This window comes from Microplitis demolitor, chromosome 10, assembly GCF_026212275.2.
Source record: "Microplitis demolitor isolate Queensland-Clemson2020A chromosome 10, iyMicDemo2.1a, whole genome shotgun sequence".
Classification (NCBI taxonomy): domain Eukaryota; kingdom Metazoa; phylum Arthropoda; class Insecta; order Hymenoptera; family Braconidae; genus Microplitis; species Microplitis demolitor.
The window spans coordinates 894,905-917,455 of record NC_068554.1 but is presented as its reverse complement, the minus strand read 5'-3'; the positions used below and the strand labels follow the sequence as shown (position 1 = coordinate 917,455).

Below are 22,551 nucleotides of genomic sequence, written 5' to 3'. Positions count from 1 at the left end.
TCATCCGTAATGCATTAACTGTATAATGTAAAATGTCCTGGTGGTTGTCTACGGTTTAAATTGAATAATAAAAACATTGAATTTTAAACTGGATAAAATAATACAAACCACAACCAGAAACATACATACAGGACTTATATTTTAAGACCGAGTTTATTATATTTATTTTCAATTCAGTCACGACCATGAAAGCCTTCAGTTCAATTCACACAAAAAGTTGTTTATTTCTCCCTCAACATCCTTATAAACCCCAATCATTTTTAGACAAAAGTCATATGGTATAGAAATAATTTTTTTTTTACCTCATAAAACTTGTAATTTATTTTTCACGACCGTAAAGTACTCGAAAATTTTCAAGTATGTTAGATATTTCTAAATATACTCAAAGTCGAGAGTCATTAAAAAATGAAGAAAAACAGTCCAGGTCAAATTTCATTGGGAGAAAAATAACCACTCGAAATAGTCTTGGCGAATGAAATATGATCAAAGAAAAAATACAAAATATATATACATTTATATATGTATATATTTAAAAATAAATGAAAAGTATAGATTAGGTATAATGAATATTAAATGACTACAAAGAAAATTAATAGTGTTGGTTTAGCATAATTGATAAAAAATGAATTATTAAATATATCCAAATAGGCATGCAAAACCGTGGTACCGGAAATATAAATGAAGAGTCAGCAGATAATCCACAGTTCTACTACTTCTACTGCCATTACCGGCACCTCTACCGCAATAACATTCATAATGAACTTTTGATTATATTTCACACGACATTTTGCTTTAACAGCAGCTTTTCCACACTCACAGATACAGACACCAACAAACTCAGCCATATCAACATCAACATAGAAAACCAGTAAAATGTAACTTTGAGGAAGTGTAAACGAGACTACGGTGTAACAGCATTTTGTGTAGAGTATGTACACTTAAAACGCCTCTTGGGTGTACCCCTTTGGCGACTTTACTTTCGCCCTGGTATTTAGACGCCAGTTTTACTATATACCATATATAATAGCACCCCTGTACATATATGTACGGATGCACATACACATAGACAGAGAATTTGAAGGATATAGTGGTTGGTGATGTTGGCATGAAGGAGACCGGAGTAACGATGTCGAAAGGAATTTAGCAGAAAGACTGAATGGAACTAAGCTCCCTTCAAGTGAGATTACTGACAGCACACACCAGCACACATGTGCATACATATATTTTACATATTGTGTCAAAAGAGAAAAGCTTACGACATCCATTGATTTCAGTCTTTTAAATTTCGCCCGATTGTTCCCACGAGAATAATCCGTCTCGAAAGCTCATACTTTACTTGCTGAGAAACACAGTAAATTATCGGTAAAAATGAACGCGAATCACACGTTGAAAAACGCTTTACATAAGTTTTCATTTTATTTTAAAATGCTGTTCAGGTTGAATAATGCAGAAATTTTTACGCATTTTAAATTTCAGCTGTCACATGAAAAATTTTTTTTTCTCAGCACCGAGCTCTGAGTCTAGATTTTCGATAGAATTTCTTAGAAGACGATCCTTATCGAAATTTAGGCATCCGTTGGATGTTTAGAGGATAGAAAACATTGAATGTTCATATTATCGACACTTATTCCGAAAAAAAAAAAGTTATGGGCTATTTTCGATAACAGTCACAAAGTGCCCATGTTCCGAATCGTTCCATATCTCAGAAATACGAAAGGCGAGAAAAAATTTTTTTTTCTAGTACCAAACCCTAAATCTAGATTTTTGACAGAATTTCGAAAGGAACTCGAGAAAAAATTTTTTGTTAACATGATTATGTTCGGAGTTGATTTCATTCTACACCCTGCGCATAATCTGCATCAATTTCACAAATTTCTCCCAATAAAAAATTAAAAAATAAAATGATACTTATTGTCATTTGAATGAATAATTTAAATATTCGCCACTGAAATATTTATCCAGACTATTTTTAGCAAACAATTTAAATTCTGAATGGTTTTAATTAACTGTTTTCTAAATATTGCTTCATAAATGGATTATTCAGAAGAATTTCTAAAAAGCTTATGATTTTTTATTAAAATCATTAAATAATATATTTTGTTTCGGGATGTCAAAAAAATTTAAGGTAGAGTTAATAAAATATCAAGCATTATAAGAGTCCACGTACGTACATGGTTAAAAATACTACATACTGAGAAGGAAACTGCATAAAACGAATAAAACAGTCGGTTCTAATATTAAACACGTACACTCTTCTCTACTCTACTCTGTGTCGTTGAGTATTGATGAAAATAAATAATTCAAATTCAAGATCTTTCGTCTTGATTTATATTTAAAATTCTTAATGTAGTTGATTTATGTAAATAATTTACACCAATAGCTTTAAGTATATTATTCATAGAAGACATTACGTCAATACCCAAATTCAGATATAAATTCAATTCCTGATTATTCGTACTGCTAAAATAATGGCTATTGATTTTACCGAAATAGCAAAAGATATTTTTTTAAAAAATGCCAAGTAGCATCACCGGATGTTAAATAGCGCGCGTAGGTAAATCTGAATGACATTTTAAATAAAAAAGATTTGTAATAAAAAAAAAAAAAAAAAGGTAAAACCGTCGAATTCTTTTGTTCATCGGATAAATTTATTGACCCGAAAACTTTAATTTCCAGCATTCTCAAGTTTCCGTACCGTTTGTGAATCTTTGGAGAGAATGACCGCCCTCAACATCACGCTTGTCAGCTCTTTAACTTGTAAAGAAACTTGAGTAAGAGCTAGATATAGAGAAAATTCCCTTAAGACGAGATTGGGGGGGTTGCGACCGAGGGGCGGCTTTTAAACCCTCTAGTTTATAGTCAGAGTAGTTTGAATTTTAAAACTGCTGTATAGTTTATCAATTCAATGGTAATTTAAACAGATCTTTCAACTTTTAAATAAAAAGTTTAAATTAAAAATAAAAAATATAAATCAGTACACAGTAAAAAAAAGGATTTGTGGCGCAAGAAATATTTTTCATTATTAATTGAAGACAATAATTTTCTTTTGACTTAAAAAAATTTTGGCGCCATAATTTTTCGCGCCTAAAAATCCTTATTCTGTGTAAGGTTTTAGAGTATTTAAAATATTGTTTCTAAATAACGAGATAATAATTAAAATGACAGTTTAATATTTAATTAATAATGAGTAATAATGAAAGCAAATATCAATAATAGATTACGATGAAAACAAAGATAGCATTTAATAATTGTAAATATAGTGTGCAGCTTTAAAACGATTGCAATTGTAATAAAGTTAAACAAATAGCTCTTGTTTAATACTCGCTATACAAATTACAAATTATTAAACACGTAAATAAGCGTGTATCTGCATACATATATGTACTTGTACATATATTTGTACACATATGCATATACGTACGACAAATTCTGAATGATAATTATTAAATGGCATTTATTGGGAGCATTTAAAGCTCTTCCGTTAGCACATCAATTCATGAGGTACTTTATTCAAATACTCGTTCAATTGTCATTGTGAATTTAATAATGGTACATTTTTTTATTCAATCTATATTTATTAAATAAAAAAATTTATTATCAAACTAATTTCGAAAATTACTAAGAGGATACATTTTGTAACCACATTTGCAGCGGAAATATTGATTTCTCGAAAAAATGTTTCAACCAAAAGTTGTAGGAAATTTAATTCTCTACAAAAAATGTCTTAAGGCTAATTAACGTAACTTTGATAGTTTAAGAGTTATAGAGAAAATAAGAAGTCAATTGATTTATAAATGAAATGTCCTAATTTAATTTTTTAGCTTCAAGTTCAAATTGCGTCGAAATAATTAGATCTAGAAAAAAATGTCAAGAGACCTTTTTTGTAGAGAATTTAATTAGCTATAAAATTGTTCATGTGCATTTTTGTCATATCTGTATTACTTTACCCGTAATTTTCTTTTTTTGTTAATAACTTTTAAGTAATGAATAAATATTTTTTTTCTAGTTATGAATTAAAATAAATGGATGAAGGAAAACAAAGCAATAATTTTGTTGTTCAAGACAGAAAAAGCAGAACAAATAAAATTTAGGAAGCCCATAAACTCACTCGATAAACAATGGCTTATATTTTGCACAGAGGGTCTATACTTATTTACCTAGGAAAATATATATATATATATATATATATATATATATATATAAATATAACAGCAGCAAGAAGGTGGGTCCAGGGTCCCATAAACAATCATGAATGTTTATTTGCTTCGTGCCAGTAAATTCATTCGTGTCGACGGTGGCGGCAGGGAAACTTTATACTTTGTGCACGCAAATACACATAGATGTAACGTAACAGACCCCCACTTCCACCCGTTCCCTTTCTTTATTTAAACTGGGGAAAATACAAGGCGTTCATGACGTTACTTACATTTTGTAAATTTAATAACAAACTCACAGAAATCTATTGCTGGAAATATATATTTTTTATTTTTTAAAAATTTTAATAAATTCCGTTTTTTTTTTCCCCTGTTTAAATTAAAATAAATAAAAGCTCTGTTTTTATCTCAGAGAGCAGTGTAAACGTACTCATAAAAAAGCTTTAGTCCATAAAAGAATCAAGTGTGGTGCATGAAATAATAAATGACGAGTTGTCTGGACGTTGTAATGAAAGAAAAAAATTTACATTTTTATTTTTTTATAATTTTGATTTTAATTTTATTATTTCGAGGTATGTCAGCATTCGCAGGACTACAAAAGAGTATGGAAATTTTTTTCATTCAAATATAACAAATGTCATTAATATAAAAAAGCAATTAATTTAATTTTTTAAACATAAATTACTGATATAAAAAATTTAAAAAAATGGGCGGCAAATTTAAAATTTTCAAAAGTGTAAAACTTGAATTTAAAAATGTAGTAAATATTGAATGTAAATTTTGAAAAAAACAGTAACAATTGTAGAATTATGTTAGATTTTAGCAGTGGAGCTGGCGTGCACAATATGTTCAGCCGTATGTAATGCAAGCGCCACAGCACACATAGCTAAAGGAAAGTAGGTACACACTGGGAACCAGCTGCGACATGAGAGAATAATAGAACGAGACGGCAGTATACATATGGACCGAAGGGTATAGAACCAGCAGCTTGCTACGAGTTTTCTAAAGAGCTCTATATGCTCTGCACAGTTTATACTCGGTCCTCTTACCATTGAGACCTCCGTGCCACACCTAACAATAAGCTCCGTAGACACGACTGTTCTTATACCTGTCTAGCTTAGTAAATAGAGACGAGGAACCGATCACACGGATTTTACTTCTCAGATTAGCCGAACAGTATAATCTGCGCAGGTTTTTCCCGGCTGTTTTACACACCTCTATTGCTTACTTATCCTGTCCCATCTGTATCAAGACACATGTTCTATAGACCTAGGTCATGCAGAAAGATCTACATCTCTATTCCATCACCACACGGGACTCGAAATTTATTTTAACTTTTATAAATTTTTTATTTATATTGAAACACTTTAATGGCGACGAAAAAAAAAGAATGAACACTTTCTTGAAATAAAATTGAATGTACCGTAACGGTAGAGAAATTGGACCACTTAATCTTTCACATTTCTCATCGTAAGGTCTTTAATTGAATCAACTTACGGTAGCTTTTATTTCATAAAAACATATAAGCGCTCATATATATATATATATATATATATATATATAGTTATTTTTATCGGCAAAGTGTTTTTGTAAATTATATAGCATTATTTAAACTTATGACACTGAAAACTCATATCAGTAATTGTTTCTACAGATCATTAAACTTGAAATTTTTTTTTTCAATTAAAATTTACTCTAAATAATTTTTTATTTGTTTATTTAAAATTGGTAACGGAAATTTGAAGCTTTGTAAAGTCGGGGCGCTGATCTCAGAGAAATGATTTTTTTGACTGACACTGGGATTCGAACCCACGCTTGGTCGGTTACCAAGTTCGAGGGTAAGCCCGCTTACCTCTCGACCATAGAGACTGGCACAGATAATTTATAAATTCGAATCGGTTATTTCAATTTTAAATTTGATATCGAATGACCGTTTCAAGTGAAAAATTTAGAATACAATTTGATAGAATATTCATTAAATTTAAATAGTGTCTAAAAATATGTCCGAGTTTTTCAATGACCATTTAAATAAAATTTTTAATGAAAAGCTAATAATTAAAATTGAGTTCAAAATACACAATTACGTATAAATTGACGATATTTTGTCTAAGAGCTTTGAGTATATGAAATAAATATATGTATATATAGTGCCTTAGAAATGTAAACAAATCGACGATCATCAACAACGTCAATGTTATTGGGTTTGCAAATTTCCCAACATGTCGTGATTACGCCTTGTAACAGTATGAAGTAAACTCGGTAACTTCTACCTTTGAACTCACTGTTTAATCTAACACAACCAATGTTTCGTGAACTTTCCTTCTGTTTAAACATTATATTACCCAATAAATATGTAAATATTTTAAAAATTATCCAAGACCATGGAAATAAAATAAATTAATTACACAAAGAAATACTAATTAAAACTTTCGAAAAATAAATAATTGAATATGATAACTTGGAAAAAGGTAAAAGTTGTTAAAAAAAAAAATTTCCATTCTAAACTTAAAAAAAAATGTTTTAGTACAGCACTAAGACTCATTAGCATCGTGCGGGATTAAATTTCAGATGAACTACCTTACTGGTTTAAATTACATATTCTGAAACGTTTTACAAGTACATTATAGATGCTTTTGTATAACTTTGATCTAGGTTTAAAACTTTAAAAAAAAGTAATAAAGTAGACTATGGATTTCACTAAACTAAAGACAGAATTTTTAATTAATAATTCTCTGTGCTTTTTTAAAAGTTTGATTTATTTTCGGCGGTTACTTTTTCATCTCTTTTATTTTTTAATGATAAAAAATGAAACAGAATGTAAGAGGATACTGAATACATTCGTAGCCATTTTACATACATGCTCGCCTACACTGTACGCTACATACAATATAACATGAGAGCCGTATCACAAGTGACTGTTATATGTTGTACGAAAAGGGGAAACCCGTCGACCGCACATTACTCGGCTGGGTAGATTTCAGAGCGAGATCCTATGCGGGGCTCTGTACGACAAGAGACCTGTGTGGTTCATATGTACTACACTTTCATCCACAATATGATAACACCTTGGACTGTATCCTCATGCAGAAACTCCCTTATACTTTTTGTCAGTGGTAGAAAACAAAAAGAAAAAATTTATGTCCGTTGACAATGGGTTTTAATAAAATAATAAATGTACTGAGTATTTATAATAATCTCATTACGTCAATTAAAAAGATACGCGTCCCATTTTAAGACAAAAAATTGTTAAATTGATATATGGAATATTAATTAAAAATAATTGAAAAAAAAAAAAAAAAAAGAAATAAAAATAAGTACATTACAGTACTTGTTACATAGAGTTACCGGAAATTAACACCGTTATAAAGGGAATTAAAATAGCAGAGCTTGTACTCTTGGGTGAAATTGAATGAATGAATGAGCCACTGGCGTGTATAGTCGGACTACCATGGAGCAGATATATATTTATATTTATATTTATATCTTTCGCTATAACGCTCGTTTCACTTCACTGGACCGCACGAATTTCTTCAGCTTACGCTTTGTTCTCTATCCTGGTTAAAACTATTTCTTAATGTACTCTTAAACTTGTTCCGCGTGTAAATCCTTTTATAAAGTGACAACACACAATCAAGTACCTCATACTAACCTTTTTTTTTTTTTACTATAAATTATTTTACGACCTTATAAACTTTTATTTTATTTTTTTTTTTTACATGGAAAAAATTTTGTCCGTCAGTTTACAGTTGGTCTATTTACTGTAATTACACAGAGATTTTTTTTCTCAAAGATATCGAAAGCTGATGAAAAAATTTGGCCCTAATTGAATTTTTCTGCGAGCCAACGTCACTGAAATTTTATAAAAATTGAGATTTTCTAATAGAAATATTTGAAGAATTGATTTGAAATACCGTCAAATGTGTTCAGAATTAAATTTGCTATAAGATGGTCCACAATTAATATCAGTTGAGTCTATTATAAGAGTTGTAGAATCAATTTATCGAGAATAAATAAACCGAAAATTTTGAGGCGTTAATAAAGCCACCGTTCTGCGCCTGTCGTGAAAAAAGTAAACTTTTGAGCGAAATTCGGTAACTAAATATTTGAAGTACTTGATAGTTGTTTAGTTATGAAGAATAAATAATTCGCATTCGAAATAGTAAATAAAAAAAAGGAAAGTTTGTTACTTTTTGGTTGAATGCACAGCAGTAAAGTGCATTAACGGGAAGTAAAAAAGAAAGAGTGAGGTGGGACAGACAGAACAAACGTAAATTTTTCATTCAAGTCCCGATGGGTGCAAAGCTACGATGGGAAACGATGGTGAAGACGCAGCTGGAATATAAACCGTAGTCGTGAAAAAGATAGAAAGCGAGTTTGACAGCCCGAGAAGAGGAGAAGTCAGAAAGTACGTCGGAGGTCCATAAAAATTTTTTCACGTAACTATACGATAATATGATCGCAAAGTGTCTATCAATATGTTATTCTTTTTTATTGATACACATGCCGACTTTATTTTATAATTCAATTTATATATTAAATTTTTTATTTTTCTAGACTTTATTTTAAATCAATTGAAAGATAGAAAATATGTGTCCATAAAAATTAATATTTTATGTTTTAGCCATTTTTAGTGTACGGCTAATCAATATGGTATAAATTTTACACAGGGATTAAATTAAAATTCAATGCTCGTTTATAATCAATTCAATGCACAGTTCACATGAAATTATTTGGGTCACGTTGAATGACGACTGGGGTGAAAAATCACAATAAATAAATTAAGACTAAGAAAAAAGTTTAAATAATCGGTAGTAAAAAAAATCTAGACAATGGAGAGATCTTTGGACTTGATCAAAATTTAATGTCCTCCAAAAAGATCAATTAACCTTTTTTTTCGAGCATGACATTTTATTAAATTTACATTTGACGGAATAATTGGACGTTTATATAAAACTTAAAGAGCAAGTCATTTAAATAGCCAGACAAAATACTCTAGTTTTTGCTTAAGAAGCTTAAAGTTTGCAGGAATTAAAAAAAAAAATTGAATTAATAAAGTGACATTGATTTTTAATTTAATTATCTGAGTTACAAGTTATCGTATTTTGTAGGGCGTACGAATAGTCAAATAAAAAGTAAAAAAAGTGAGAGAAAAAATTGAAAGTCAAGAATGTTAAATCTCAGGGGAAATTCGTGCGATTGGTATTCCGTGGACAACAACATTTCCATTGGATTCAGTAGCTAATGGGAAAGCTTGCCTACTACTTTTCGTGTTTTTTATTCAAAAAAAAAAAAATGTAAACTTTTTAGGTTTTTTATCGCAAACTACTTGTGACACTTTTCAATGGCAATTGACAAAAAAAAAATACATTTGATTCATTTGATACTGGACTTTTTTTATTGATCAACTTTTAACGTCTATCTAATAGATGAGGGCGCGAAATTTGTTTTATCGTTTTATTTTCATGTACTCGAAATTTTTTACCGAAACAAATTCCGAGGTAAAAAATTCACCGCAAAAAATTTATGTTCATAATATCCCTCTTGCCCCGCTTACAAAAAAATTATAAAACTCAAAAAAAATTGAATCCTAGTGAAAAGCATTAAAAAAATTTATCGTAAAAAAAAACGATTAAAAAAATTAAATTCCAGATAAAACTTTTTTTCTGACATTAAAACCATAAAAAATTTTTCAGGAAATAAGTTTTATTATATTTAAAGCTTACACGGATTTTATAAATCTTTCTTAGCAGCTTACAGACGCTTACTCTCACGTTATGAATATTTTAAAAGCACTTGACTATGTGTTACCACTTAAATATCCCGTGTACACATATTCATGGCCTGTAATGTACATTACAACTGGTCAATTTTTTTACGTTAATTTTATCCAATGCCTTTTTCAAAAATTCAAACATAAAGTCCTCGTAAAGAGCCAGATAAATTTTTGATAAATCGGTTTGATAAAATTTTAAGCCGCCAAGGACCAGACTTCCTTTTTTCATATTTTTTACAAATAATTAACGATTTAATTGCAAATAAAAGGTCCAAGGGATTATTCGGATCCATCTGAACCCATTAGCGAACACATTTAACGATAAATGGGTCACACCCTAACATCTTTCTTGTTAGCATCCGAGTTGACTATATATTTTCTATATATACTTATATGAAACGTATGTTTGAACATATCTTATAAAATTGTAGAAGGAATAAAAAATTTATGTGTCAAGAGGTCATTGGCCAGGGCTTAAAAAATAATAATATTTAATTTATATAAAAAAAGCTGATATATATGTATATATATAAATATATATAGCACATAGCGTGTGTGTTGGTATAGAATAAAAATAAAAAAATAATTTTATGATAACCACCACGGAAAAAAAGACAAGTTGGCTTACTAATTTCAACGGATCATGCAATTTTTCTAGTCCACTGTAACGCCACTCGATGAATATTTAAATTCTTCCGCTCCAGCCCACTTATAAAATAAACAAAAAATTTTAGTAATAAAAAAAATATACTAACTAGTTTCCGATAATCTATTTAGAAGTAGGTAATAAGTTTCGGCGCATGTTCAGCGAAGTCAAACTTGAACGCGGAATAGAAAAGATTTTTAAGTCGCGGAATTTATATATTTAGGGAGTAAAATATTCAACACTAACGTAAAACCGATGCAATAGGTAAAAGTTGGCATTTGTGCTCTCATGCAAGACCTCGTCATGTACAAAACGTAGATATAGAAAGGACCGTATGGGTTGTTCTTAGTGAGCGTGGCCACGAAAATCCATTTATCTTGACGGCGAACGTGCCATACAAACACTATGCTTCTCTCTTTCTTTCTTCATACTATACGCTAAAAGTTGAATCCTTATTTCTTTAACATACATATATATACCTATATATATGTACATATATCTATGTCTATATATATATAAAGGATAAACGTACTGCGGTGTAGTGAGAATTTCCGCTTTGCACGGCAAATAAAAATCCAATCGAGCTCAACTGCAAATAGAGTGAACCAGACAACCGTATACAAATTTATTAAACTTAAAATAATAATATATAAATATATAGAGATTTTGAAAAAAAAAACTAAGTTTGTTATTTCGGAATAAGCAAAAATAACAGCAGTTAATAAAAATAATATCGAAATAAAAAATTTTCGAGCCGCGCGAGTCAAAAACCAAATTCGAATTAAAGTCTCAAAGTTCTCAATGAGATTTTTGAGGATCAATTTTGAATTTTAAAATTGACAACAGTAAAGTTATCCTAGTTTAGTCCTAAAAATAGTTACGACCCATTTTAACACTGAAGACTAAAATGAAATAACATAATCTGGATTAGAGCCTCAAAATACTCAAAACGAATAATTTTACCTACATTTGAACCTCAAAAGTCTCATTCGACGTAATCTCTCCTCACCCTTTTCTATCGAAAATTTTTCAAGCTCCGAAATATAACTTTTGGTTCGTTGAGACTTTTGAGGCCTAGAATTCGTTTTTTGACGGGATATAAATTTTGATATTCTCTTAATTTTTTACCAAAAACTAAATCCTAAAATTTCAAAATCAGTTACTCCAATTTTTGTGCATAAAATCATTTCAAAAAAAAAATTTAACTTTGAATAATAATAATGAAGCCAAACTTGTGTGTATTTTGAATCTAAATGATTAATCACTTTAAAAATACATTTCAAAGGATCAGCTTCTCACTTAGATTATAACATTGAAATGTTGGATAATATAAACTATAAACATACATACATATGTATAGATTGTACACAGAGGTTTGAGCAAGTCATGTTACAAGGATGTTGGCTATAGAAATGTTTATCCGCAAAGGGCTACAGCTACAACACTAATTCGTCTAGCTTTGGGTATTACTAATATAACCAACGTAAGCTTGATGCACATACGTATCAAGTAATATAAAGCCGGCTCTTCGTGAATGTGTCAGATGAAGGAAGTGAACAGTGACAGACGTATCTTCCCGCAGCTAAATATTCCCGAGGCTCCTATACTTTATATATACACACATACAAATGTATACTCTACATCTATACTAGTGTCTACTGTACACCGTAGTCTACTCAGGTTCTTGCTCGACAGGTAATTAAGGTTACAGTTTGCCGTAGGAAGCGGTATTACTTTACTTAACATTTTTTTTTTCTCTATTATTTCAAATACGTTTTTTTTTTCTCTATTTTTTTTACGCCATTCATAGGATGATCAGCTTTGTCATTTTAAATTTTAAATAAAAATTTCAAATTTACTATTCAAAATTAACATATTTTTTATAAACCACTTCAACATCCTGTTAAAAAAAAAAAAAAAAAATGTTTTTGTAATTTAAACTCCTTTTGCTGAAGAAAGAACAACAATTCACATCAAAGAATTGTAATAATAACTAATATTTTTTTTTTAAAATAAGAAGTTAAATTAATTTTCTTTTGTAGCAGATTTTAATACACGAGATAATTTACTGAAGTTCATTTTATTCTATTTTCAGTTGTATCTATACGGCTTTCTTTTCAATTAATTTTTCAATACCGTCTGTCTGAATTTCTTTTACTGTCGTAACGACAGCTCACAAGGACATTAAAGTCATAAAGGACGCGGAAGTAAAGAATGAAGAGGATGAGACAACGAGGAGTTAAATTGTAAGCGATGTACAACAGTATGAACTCTTTCGACCCTGCAGTTTGTAACCATGGAGATGCAGATTGAGAGAAACCCACCTATCCAGTGAGACTAATGTTTAATAATTTAATCTTTAACTTTTTTTTATAAACCGTAACTCTACTCCACGTGTCTCTCTGTGGATTCATCCTGACTATTGTTCCCGCCAAGTACTGAGTAATAAATTTGAATAATAATAATAATAATTCAAATTTAATGCCTAATAGACGACAGAAGATCTGAAGAAATTGAATAGATTCTTAAGAAAAACCGACAACTTACACTAGTTGTTAAGATTAACGAGGAAGGATTCAATAGTGAGTATTGAGGATACTCAGGACAGAACTACAACAACAAAGTTGTAAATGGTGAAAACGAGAGAGTTGAATTCGAGTAATCTATCGTATATACAGCAACGAATGGTTCTGGTTGTGGTCGCAGGACAATCTGACCACAAATTTCGCAATGGATTGCCGATGAATTCGCTTCCGGTCACTGGACATTGAATATATTTTAGTCCACGTGCTTAACTCACCAGCAAAGTAATAATAATTTAAATATCATTTATATAACTTAAATAACTTCATTACAATTTACATTTAAGTTTTAATTAGATTTTGTAATCAATTATAAATTTAATTTTTTCATTTTTATTCAACGCACGTTTACAAACTTGTAGACCATTTGTTGTTTTTTTTTTTTTTTTTTTTCTATGAATACACCAGGATTCAAACAATTGTAAAAAAATATATAAACACAAAGAACGTGTTTACGTTTTATAAAATGCGTTTGTTTAAATTACAGAGAAGAAACACGTGGGCGTAATACTTTTTTTTTTAATTTAAATTTCTTTTTTTAAACAAACGTGTTTACTATACCCGCGGGTGGTCGTTAGCATTGATGAATCACGGTATAGTGCTCTCAGTTTATTCATTTTTATAACGAGATAAATTATAATCCTTTTATTATTTTCAGTATATATATATATATATATATATATATATATATATATATTATAGGATTTAGTTTACCGAGAGGTACATTGACCTACGACCCCCAAGAAAGCAGCACTTTAGCTTTTCTTACTCCCGTTTAATGAGGATTTAACGAGTGCAATCAATTAATTGGCGATTTCTTACGAGCGTGTTATATTTTCTAGCCGTTCATTTTATCATAACACTTTATACCCTGCACCGTACTGTAACTGCAATTATTCATCTAACCTTCTTTACTATCATACCTGCTGAACACACTATTCACTATCTTTAATTAACTTTATAATACAATACGGTTTATATTTAGTGCTGCTATTATATTACTAGATATTTATTGTTAGTACCCTTCATTTTCAATGCAATTCATACGTTAATATAAATGTATTATATATTTATATTTTATAAATATATTCATACTTTGGTTAACCATAAATTCCTTGTGTTGATGTATCAGATTTCGGCCTTGGTAATAGAGATTTATTTTATTATTGGAAATCATTTTTTTAAGGCGCGTTATTTAAATCTCAAGTTCATTTGTCAGAAAATTCGCGCGAATTTTTTAAACTAAATAGGATGGGGGGGGGGGGGGGGGTGCTGCAAAAATTTTATAAATTAAGTTTGTTTTTTGTAATTTTTTTCAAAAATTTCGACATTGCCTTTGTAAATATAATTGAGCATTATTTTGAATTTTTTTTTTTGTTAAACTTTTTCAAAAATCGAAAGTGTCAGTCGAAAACTGTTAATGACTTGTTGTAAAACTGATGCTAGCGGCTGTAATAAATACTACCCCATTTTGCCCCCTCTCTTTCCTTATTTGTGACTGAGATATTATTTTTTCAAAATTTGTAATTGATGTAAGATAATAAATAATTTTTTAATTATTTTCATGTCAAATTATGGAGTTTGACATCTTTTAATATAAGAATTATTAAACCTGCGCAAGAAGTATAGATAGAGAAAAAGTTTGATTAAAGTCATTATAAAGTTTAACGTCTGTAAATTTAAAATGTTCTTTTTAATGTATATTTTAGATTTTATTTCATTCAAATATATTATACAGTTATAGATACTCCGCTATTATTATTATTATTATTATTATTATTATTATTATTATTATTATTATTATTATTATTATTAATTAATTAATTTTTTTTTTAATTTACAAAGAAAGTAATTGATAAAATTTAATAACTATTGAAAAATTATATTGAAACCTTTCATTCGCTATCTAAATAGATACTCTTCCAATAAAAATGAAAAAGTATAAAATGAATGCGTTATTATTCATTCTACCCCCCCCCCTCCCCCTCCATTTAATCAAACATTTAAAGCAAATAAAATTACTATTCAATCAACACGATCAATATAATTTACGGTGATTATTATTTATAAAAAATAGTATTTACCGTACACATATATAAAAATAACTTTTGTATACAGTATTGATTTTTTTATAAATAAAATCTTCAGGGAAGCCTCGATAGCACGTTAAGTAAACATTTAAAAGATTGCCGTGTGTATTTGTACAAATGAATTATTTTTTTTGAGTCTACCATATATTTGTATATTTTAAATATAATTTTATACCCACTGGGAAAATAAACGTTGACTTTATTTCAAATTTACGAGATTTTATATTAATAAATTATCAGCAATTAGTGATGATAACGTTATTGATTATCTAAAGAAAAAATATACGATAATAATAATAATAATAATAATGTAAGACGATAAATAGATCTATTTAACGGATGAAATTCTATTTCGAGGATCAAATGAAATGAATATAGTATCGAATAAGGGACCAGTAAAAGGGGAATTTGATATGAGGGAGTATAAAAAGGAAGTCGAAAAAAAGTTAAATAAAAAAATAAAGAAAGAGTTTATTTCTATCCCACGTCATTGGACCACGTATCCGGTTCTCTTTTGCGCCGATCCCTTTGCATCGACATATGAATTAAAAAAAGTTCCTTTAGTTTAATAATAATAACAATAATAATAATATGAAAAATATAATTTAATATTGATAAAAAAATTTAAATCCATGAAATTTAATTGGGAAAAATATTGTAAGTGAAATCCATGTTTTATATTTTTATAAAGGAAACCTGACCAGCCGATGTACTATTTGTCATGCTTTTTTATCCACTCAATGGCATTATGATAGTTGTCAACATAAAATACACGAATCGACTCTCGACAAACACACCTGTCTTTCGTAATGTCTGTTTTGTCATTATTGTTACTATTATTTTCACACACTATTAACACCAACGCACACAAATTTAACGGGACATTTAAATAAAAATTTTAATCTTGATATAATATAAGCAAAACCGCTCTTTGTGATGTCTAATCTATTTTAAATCTAAATATTTACAAACAATTAGTCCGTTTGTAGATCAATAAATGTTCAAATTAAAGACTTCATTTATTTCTTTTTTATTTTTTAATATAAATTTATTAAATAACAAGAAAGCCGATTCATTATTCATCGAGTGTTGAATAAATTATTGAATCAACTTTTAAATAACGCGTAAAAATAATTTGAATAAATAAAAAACAAATTATTAATGACTAAAAAATATTTAATCTTACGTGTTCAGATAGTGTGTCACGGTATGAATAAACCAAGGATCAATGACGTAAGATTTTATACATCTGCGAAACACATGAGTCATTGTAACATAGTGTATACGCTTTTAAATATTTATATATGTATATATACACTCATTTTTTTAAAATATGTATATCAATGAATCGATTGTTCTTTCAATTTTCAAATTCTTCTCAGAAAAATTCCCCGAAAATTTTTATCTTTTCGTCTTCTGGGATCGAACCCTCGTCCTTTAGCTCGAAGAAGATGTACAAGTTAACGTTTACCGAACCGGGTGAAATATTTAGCCGAAAATACACCAAAAAGACTAAATTTCACCGAAATCATATAATTTTATTCAATGAAACTTAAATTTGACCGAAATCACAATGAAGTCACAGAATTTTAATAGAAGAGGCGAAAAGTTGACCGAAAACACGCCGAAATTTTATTTCTAACAAACAGGCTGATAAATCAAATCACCCTATTTTCAGTTTTTTATACTTAACTATTATTTAAATAAATCAAACTATTTATTTTCTAAGAGAATATACTCTGAGACTAAATTTTTCAGAACGAGATATCCGTTCGTCTCCAGGATTCAAACCTACGAACTTCGACGAAGATGCACAAACAGAGACTCAAGAATTTTAATTTCTAAGTTTGCAAAGTCAATCACGAAAAGATTTATCGATATTAGTATACAAAGTACATAAATTTATAAATAAAAATTCCAAAGTAAAAACATAAACACAAACAATATAAAAGTTTTAGTCGTGATGAAGATCGTAATAATTAGATTACCGGTAAAATTTATCAAAGTTGTCTAAAACTTTACTGATGAGTTTTCTAATTCGCTATGGTAGAAATAGTTAGTCATAGTTGTAGTAGTTTGTACTCGGACTTTTAATCTTCTTAAAAAGTCATTCGTGTATAAAAATGTTCATTTCATCGTTTGTGATTTTTTTAGCTCTTTCTCCCTCTCTCTATCTCCGTTTTACTCAACTCTCTTTATAATTCATTCATTTTATTTTTAATACACAATGTAATTTTTTAATCTCGTTTAATTTAAAACTTTTCCTTTTTCCGGCCTAACTTTCAGTATTTTAATAATTGTTGTATGCAAAAAAATTTAACAATTTTTTTTTTATGGGAAAGTTAAGAAAAAGGGGTTACATATAAGTAAAATGAGTAGTGTGGAGGTAACATTACGGCAACATGAACTCGCTAAATTAGCGATGCGAAACAAATATGAATTAACACGACCTACAAACTGTGAAGTAGGAAAGGTGTCTAAACGTAACTAACATGCTAACTCAACATACGGACGATACAACCAACTGCCAACCTTGATAATTATATCATCCGTCATACGAGTAGTCTACGAGCAAAAGGTACCACCCTCATAAATAATCAATTTTTTTTAATTTTAATTACTCTGCGAAATTATCCTCATTTATTTGTTTCAGATAAAAAGAAATTGGCTGACAATTGACGTTAAAAATTTTGTCAATTTTTTATAAAATAATTTTATGGAAAAAATTAAGTTAGCGCGGGAATTTTCATTAAATTCAAAAAATAAGCATTGATTAATTTTTCGCTGGTCAATTGACATCAATTTCTTTGCCTTATGTCATAATTGTCTAATTTCAAAATTTAGTAAAAAGTTTTCGACTTCATTTCTAATTCGTCTCAGAGAAAAAAAAATAGAAATGAATACTGGGGTTAAAAAAATTTTTTTCAATTAAAAAAGACAATTTGAAAGTTAAGCAAGTCACAAAAGTTATCGTAGAGCGTAAAAATGCAGGAAAATTAAATTAAAAAATTGGATAGTTTAATTACTGTTGAAAAATATGTTGATCATAAGACGAAATTTTTATTTAGTTTAAAATGATGGCTGTGATAAATGTGAGTTTAGTAACCTGATAATAAAGTTCGTTTAAAAAAAATTAAATACGATAGTTATTTAAATTCAAGAGTAGTTCTATCATTTTCCTCTGACTTTTTCATATTCAACGGAAGATTTTACGATGTCAGCGGAGAGATTTTAACTGAAATCCGGTTGAAATATTATATTTACTGTTATAACATTAAAATCTTTGAATACATAAATATATTTATGATAGAAAAATATCGTGAATGTACGAGTCAGAAAAATAAAATTATTTCTTGCAAATCATGAGGATTTGAGCACTTTTTTACTCAAGATTTTCAAAAGTTTTCCTCAGACAGAAATTCCCATCGTTAAATAAAGTCTCGTTTTTAATATTTTTCATATCAGATATCAATCGTTTTGTAAAAAAAATTAATTTGAATGAAAACTAAAAAGTGAATTTTCAGTTCGTCTGAACGAAACTTTGTTTTATTTTCCTGTATACAGAGTAAAAGGATCTAATTTCAAATTTCATGAGTAAATTACTTGGTAGAGTTAAAACTTGACGGAACAAAAATAAAACTTAAACTTTCTGAACAATAATTCAGTGGTTCGATGTCAAAAAAAAATTTCTACCAAGTGAAGTTCTCAAGGTAGGAATGCATATTTACCTCCCGATGCATATTGGGATCTACTTTAATCTACTTCAGTAAATAAATAATTACGTTCACAAGTCAATACAAATATTACGATGATGGCGAAATAGCAAGTTATGTAATAGTCGACAATTTGCAGAAAAAAAAATTGATTATAAATTTTTATAGCTATAAAATAACAGGCTGGAGCAAATAACAGTGGCGTGTTGTGTACTACGACCGTGTTGTAAGATCCTTGAAAATTATTCAATGAATAAAAAAAAACGTTTTGCTGTATGATAATATCATTTTAGACGTACTACCACTTTTAAATATTCAGATATAAATCTAACAAGACCGAAAAATCAATGACCTAGTTTACTTTTTTAAATAAATATAATAAATTTCAAATTTTTAAATTTCCCGCGATTTTTAAATTTCTTTACTTTTCGTCACGCGCACTAATTATTTAATTTTTTAACCCTTCTCTTTCAATTGTTCTCGAAAGTATCCGATAATTTTTATTTTTAATTCCAGAAGGATTTTCTAATGTGAGTGTAAATGTACCAGGCATCAAATTTAAAATTATTTATAAATGAAGTAAAAAAGTGATGGAATAAAATTTTTTAAAAATTTGAAAGTTAATAACTTCACACCCTAAAATATTTAAAATATTTGAATCCATAAATCAGATGATTGGCTAAAAAAAAAATAATAATTAGGATTCGAAATAAATAAATCATAAACAGCAATAAAATAAAAAGTGTAGCATTGAATGTCAAGTTCAATATAATTTATCATGAAAGTTTATAGCAATCGCTAAATAAGTAAATCCAAAGTAAAGGAAGCAAAAAGACTGGTCGACCTCGTGTTCCCTTCTTTGTACCGTTTCAGAGCCATACTATATATAAATTTCCAACAATCCATGGTACCCAGCCAGCAGTACCAGTCTTGGTCTTGACTGAACATAATCTTCTCTCCTCTTTCTACCATCCGCGGTTCTTCTCGTCCCGAGCCCGACCAATCGGATTCAAAGGACAGCAACAGGATCCCTCTCAACATTTTCACTCTACTCACTAATGTTATGTTAAGATACTCCACCACCTGAACCTAAACCGTACGACCATCGGCATCGCATACCAACACTCATACAATCCAACCAACCCAAGGATACCAAGTCGAGGATCCTGCTTAGCTGTCTATAGTAGGACTCTGCCTCCTCATACCTTATACTTAATATCTTATACATCTTATACCTAACAACCCGACATAACCACATGTACTTATTTTATTTCCAACTCCAAAACTCAACGCTGGTATTTCTTATACCTAACCAATTTCTCCACTCACATTTATATATTTATATATATATATGAACTTAAAAAAAAATTTTTAGTTTTCAATTAATTTTTTTTTTTTTAATTAATAACCAAAAAAAAAAATAATATAGACATATATTTTTTTATGAGTCAATGTATCAGACAGAAAATTTTAAATTATTAATAAATAAAGTAAATAATTAATAAAATTAAATTTTAAAAAAATGCACATGTTGAAAATTTTAAAATTAATAAGTGCATTTTTTTAAAATATTTTTTTTTAATTATTTATAATTTTAAATTTGTCTGATGTCTGCTACCATTCACACTCATATTTTTTTTTACTCCATTAAATTCAAAAAAAAAATTCTAATGACCTTGATAAAATACCAACATGACAGATGTTTTAAAAAAAATATATGACATGTATATTAAAAAAAATATATATAAATAAAAACAAGAAAAAGTAAAAAAAAAATATTGAACACTTACAGCCGTACAAGGCGTTGAGTCTTCAGACGCCAGTGGGCGCGTGGCTTTTTGAATAAAATAAAAAAAAAATAAATAATTAATCCAATGCACAAAATTTAATATGGGTAAATAAATACTAATCACACACTATCACATTGTTTATATTCACAAAACACTTGTCACTGCACTAAATAAACTTTTTTTTCGGAAACACAATGGCGGGTTCCCGCGAAAAAAAAAAGAACACGATTTAATTTTTATTTGCGTTAATTTGGCGGATTTATTTATTAATTAGGCTGAGTAATTTAAATAAATTATTAATTATCGAAATCCAGTGTACAAAGTATATAAATTGTATGAGACACAATATGTCGAGTAAATACAACCAGCACGCGGTACTGGCTCCGGCAAACTGACTCACGCGCGACAAAAGACCCTCGGTAAGCGACAGCGGCGCCCTGCGCGGCAAATTTTGAAATCCCGCGACATTTTAACCTCCTCTTAATGTCTTTATCGTTCGTATTTTATCTCATTTATTATTTTATTTATTAACCTAACGTACTACTCATCAATTGTACTTATTTTATTATATCGTTATAAAAATTTTATCTTTTAACAACAAGTTTTAATAATTATTATTATTATTATTATTATTATTATTATTATTATTATTATTATTATTATTTATTTTTTAATTCCCAGAAACTTAATTCCATCTTATTAATTTTTATTATCAAGTAATATTTTAAGACAGACTTTATATCAATTGACTTTAATCTTTTATTTTTTACTGTCATGTAATTTAATATTGAGATCACAATTACGATAAAAAAAAAATAATTTAAATTTAAATAGTCAACAAAAAAATTATCATTTTAAAGTATGATCCAGAAGTTAACAGACAATTTAAAATTTTTGAATTTATTTTTCAGCGAATCAATTACAAAAAAAAAAAATTTCAAAAAAATGCACATGTAGAAAATTGAAAAAACTACAAGTGCAATTTTTTGAAATTTTTTTTTTTTATAATTTATCATCAAAAAAAAAAAAAACAAAAATTTTTAGATGTCGGCTAACCTTGGTGTCATAAAAAATTTGATTTAAATATTTTTGAAAAAATAACCAGAGCTCTATTTTACCCCGTTTGAAATTTTACTATTAACAGTTTTATCTCTGCGATTATTTGTACAGAAGCTCAATGTACCATAAGATAATGGATATTTAAATAAAATGGATATAAGTTTATCAACTAAGTACTTGTCGAAAGTAGTCGCATACTAAAAGTAGAAATCAATTGAATACAAATTAACCTTGTTATAGAATATCTAATATAATTCATAAAGTTCGACTATAGATAGAAACTAGAGCCAGAGACAGATATACAGGCAGTCTTAGTCTAGTCATTCGTACATTTATATCACAGATATATATATATGTTTGGAGTTTTATATGTCTGCACAATTTCCGACTCCCGCATGAACTCTCGTGACCCGTGTGTGACATCCAAAGAAGGGTCTCTACTCTACATCTTTCCATTTATATTATGCCAAGTACTCTGACAATAAATTGTATTGAATTCCCGCGCACTACTCCCCCACTCGTGCGTTACTTACTACACTTTTTATGTCATCCGACAAATATGACTCGAGCGAAGATGATACTCCATAAAGATATCCTACATATTTATATATTTATCAAGCTTTAGACGAATAATATTTTGTGAAACACTAGAAGAATTTCATTTCGAATTTTTTAAAATTATCAAATTTATATTTATGATAAATTTTAAATTGAATTTTTTTTCCAACCGATAAATATTATAAT

The 22,551-nt window shown here is 28.7% G+C and overlaps 1 protein-coding gene across 1 annotated transcript in view; it reads right to left on the bottom strand.

Annotated features, from left to right (window-relative positions):
* Window positions 1-21,145, bottom strand: part of LOC103571726 (uncharacterized) — a 113,045-nt gene extending 91,900 nt beyond the window's left edge. The window contains exon 1 of the mRNA XM_014444812.2: window positions 20,749-21,145. The gene's annotated coding sequence lies outside the window, so the exon portion shown is untranslated. The remainder of the gene's footprint in view (window positions 1-20,748) is intronic.
* Window positions 21,146-22,551: the final 1,406 nt, after the last annotated feature.